The sequence below is a fragment of the Haplochromis burtoni genome, unplaced genomic scaffold (assembly GCF_018398535.1).
Source record: "Haplochromis burtoni strain Fernald_Lab_line unplaced genomic scaffold, NCSU_Asbu1 Contig_628, whole genome shotgun sequence".
NCBI classification, from domain to species: Eukaryota; Metazoa; Chordata; class Actinopteri; order Cichliformes; family Cichlidae; genus Haplochromis; species Haplochromis burtoni.
The window spans coordinates 47,292-51,427 of record NW_024582989.1 but is presented as its reverse complement, the minus strand read 5'-3'; positions in this window follow the sequence as shown (position 1 = coordinate 51,427).

The window sequence follows — 4,136 nt, the reverse complement described above, 5'->3', positions numbered from 1 at the left end:
TGAAAACGACTCAGAGTGTTTTTAGACAAAAACGCTGTTTTCAAATGTATCCGGATTAGTGTAGACGTAGCCTTAATTGAATTGCCTCTACACTATTTAGATTTTTAATGCTGTAACTGCCCACATCAATATCATCCATACTTTATTTTTTCTCTGCTTTTTTTTAGCTTTAAAGATAGTGATGGACTCAAAATTGTGGTGCAGTACGTCAGCTGAAGCACTAAAGTTTCTACGCCCCACGTGTCTCATGTTGAAATGAAGAGCACTTAATTATCAGCCTCCTTTTAATCAGATATGTCTGATGGTGAACACAAGCCTCCAGCAGCCAGCTGTCTGAGCTGAGGAAACAAAAGGCACACTTACAGTCTAAGCTTTGGTTTCCCACGAGCGTTAGAGTTAGCCTCACTGCTACGGTGTCATGTTGCTTTCACATGGATGCCACAGGGATCCTGCGCTCACTCTTCATAGAAAGTGACTGCGGTAAATTACATTACACAGATTTAGTGGTTTCAGTTTATTTATTAACTGTACTTACTGCACGGGAGCAGAGAGTCCAAGATAGATTTAAAACACAGACTTTGTAAAACTGTGATTCAGATTAATTTAATTTTAGCTCATTGTTCTCCTGCTGGGCCCCATCTGTTGGTTCATGCTCACTGCTCTCAGACTGTGTGGCTTGCAGAAGCAACAGTGTATTCTCAGCACAAAGCAGAGCACGTTACTTAATAGCTAGTGGAAACAGTGCAAACCTCAGGAGTGGAAACCAAAATGATTCAAGTCTTAACATTTATTGAAGGCTGTGTGGGAGTGCTGAGGAAACAAGTGCTGCTGTGGAGCTAATTTGGAGCTAGCTGCTTTATGTTTCCTTTAACAGGGTGATTCTCTTCAGTATTACTGGTCAACAACTGCACATGATCCACACTGTAACTGTTTGTGTGTGAAAGCAGTTACAAAACTAAAGCAGCTCCTGTTACATGTGCTAATGTGTTGTTGGCTGAGGCTCAGGAGGTTACAGAGCAGATCACTTTCTAGTCTCCCCGTCTAAATGAAAGTGTTGTGTAAAAAAACACCAGTGTTATCCTTTTTACTGTCTGATATGTTGTACAGGGTGTATCAGAAAGAAACCTCAGGTCAGCTGATCACACGGTCCAAGTTAAAGTCCTCCTGGAGCTCAGTGCACTGGATCCAGCTCTAACTCCAGATGATGATGATGACGGTCAAACTCTTGGTTAATATGAAGGCTGTCAGGAGACTCATCATAACTCTGCTGCTCCCTCTCTGCAGGTGCTGTGTTCAGCTGAGACGATGATGCTGCTCGTCTTCAGCTGTGTGGGTGGAGCAGCAGCAGAGGTGGAGGATGGTGTGGATGATCAGGTGTGTTTTTTTTGTTTTGTTTTGTTTTTTGTTTTTTACAAGATTTATTTTCATTTTTAAATTGAAAAACAAACAAAGCGAACACACAAACAAACAGCTCACAACTATGGCACACAGCAAACATCTACAACTAACCACAACATGACAGGCTGTTGTGACCACAGGAGCACTTCTAGGTGCACACTCTTGTATCCATGCCTTTCAAGGATAACCTCAGACTTCTGAAAAACGAGCCAACGTACGATTGCGAGATCTCGCAAAAGTTTTAGCCGCATTCTTCGGAGGCCGCCAGCTCGAAGCCAACCGGGATGTCGAGGCACGATGTGCCGGGAAGCGGTGTTCCCCCCGGCTGTAGCAGGTCTCACCTGCCGTTAGCTTCGAGATGGTGGGTGTCAGACTCTCCGAAAACATCAGAGCACTTTTGCAAATATGTGATGTCTTGTAAACCGAGCAGAGTATTTGACAGTTTACACAATACATTCACGCCTCAAAATATCTTAAAAGTTATTATTGTGACCCAGAAAGAGTATAATATAGCTGCATCAATCATCTTAATTTTTTTTCTCCCATGTCCCTTGCGGGGCTCTGTAGAAAACCAAACACAAAAAGTAATAACATAATGACATCAGGCACTCAGCTGTTTCAGGGCTGATCAGCTGTTCTACAACTTTTACCTCAGGGGATTTGAGCCACCTACAGATTCTCCTGTACCTGCCAGCACACTGACACTTTGACTATCACAGGCCTGTGTGTGGACATGTGGACGCTCTGTGTAACAATGATATTCATTTTAGCACTACTTACTACTGCACCCCCCCCACCCCCCCCCCCCCCCCAAAACGCCCAAGAGAGGAAGGTCAGTTTCCATTTCTGTGCTTAGTATCTTACTAAATGCAGGGTAATGACTGTGTAATGTGTTGAATTTAATGTAGTGGACTGTCTGATGGTCCTTGCTGATAAGCTGAGGTAATAGAAGACATCCTGTAGATAAGCAGCTCTAGAGATTTACTGTCTCTGCTGCTCTGAACGAGTCCTCTGAGCTTCAGCCGCAGACACAAACCCTCAGATTTATCCAGTCAGATTCATTTACAGGACCTGAGGGAGCAAAGCAGACACAAACTGCAGAATATTTTATTTATTGGTCTGTCAGCACCTAATCAAGCCTCTCTGACCAACTATTGTTGAAGTGCTGGCTGATTGTGTGAGGCTGCAGCTCCATCTGTCTAATGTTGGTGTAGAGATCATCCTTTCATCAGCTGCTGCGACAAAACCTTAAAGCTCAGATAGAGATAACAGGTGTCACACAGTAACTGTGAGATGAGCTGTATCTGCTGCTGGGAGGCTGAGGTGGAGGTGGCTGTGATAAAGGTGCTTAGATTTGCACTGGGAATGACAGCTGTCAGGTATAAGAGTAAATATATCTGGTTAGTTTGGACTGTAGAGGATTATATTAATTTGATATTGAGCTGGGAGTGGTGGGAGGATTGCTGTGGTAGGTGTGACAGCAGAAGTGAGTGATTGAAGGAGAATGATTAGTTTACTAAAATGAAATAAAATGTCTTCACATGTCTGTGAAATACTCAGCTTCAAAATAGAAAGTGCTGTCTCACTGTGACATCTGTTAGAGGATAGTCTGTACTGATCTGTCAGTGCATTATGTGCTCAGTTGAATCTGACAGTGTTTGCTGCCACTCACTGCTCTGGTGTGTACACATGTTGTACGGCCATAAAACTGTGAGAGATTCAGTTCTTGAGTGTTTCATGAGGCAGATCCTGATTCTGTCAGCACAGCTTTTGATTTCTTATTTCCTGATGTTCACAGAGTGTCTCGACTCCACATGTAGAGTTGGTTCCACTAGCGTGAGGGCTGAACTACAAACCAAGTCCAGCATAGCTTAGCTTTCTTTGCATTAGCTGGCTCATAAAAGCTCAGATATAACAGACATGCTTCAGTCTCTGTTTGCTCTCACACTGAAAGTGATTTCACGCCTCCTTTCACACCTACTTCAGTCCAAAACCATATCAGAGGAAGTGTTGATGGAGGTCAATAGAATATATAAGAAATACAATAGAAACACAGCAGTGGTGCTGATAAGTGAGGAAGAGGAGTAAGCAGTGCTGCAGACGATCAGTATGGAAGCAGTGAGAGAAAGTCCACAACAAAGTTATTAAATCATTGTTGACTCATCTGAAGCTCTGAACACATGACCCACTCAGATTATCTGTTTCCATATGTTACCATATCACAGAGACGCCTTCCTGATAATGAAGCTTGACTTTGGGCTCCGTGTACCTCTCAGCCTCTTAAGTCACTCTGTGGTGCTCTTCATGTCAGCTGTGGTATTTGCTGTGTGTTTAATCTGTGCACACAAGTTGTTTTGCATGATAAATACTAACACACTGATGTGTAAACACTGAGAACAGTGACTACAAACAAACCCATAAACAGGAACGACCCACCTCTTATATGGTTAATGAGAAAAAGTCCGTTTTTTATTTACAAGCACAAACCAGCAACACTTTACTGCAAACAACTTCAGACCCTTGAGCTGTTTTCAGGAAGTTGGGACTGAAATAATCTCTGTTGTTGTTTGTTTGATGATCTTAGTGCTGATTTGATCTTTTCAGCTTGTTTAACTGAGTCTTAATGTTAAATATCCTGTCTGGTATGAAAGAAGAAAGGAACAACCATCTGAATTCACAGACCTTTTGCAGTTTCACGTGTTTATTCTTAGATCGTTTTAACTTCCTTCCAATTTGCT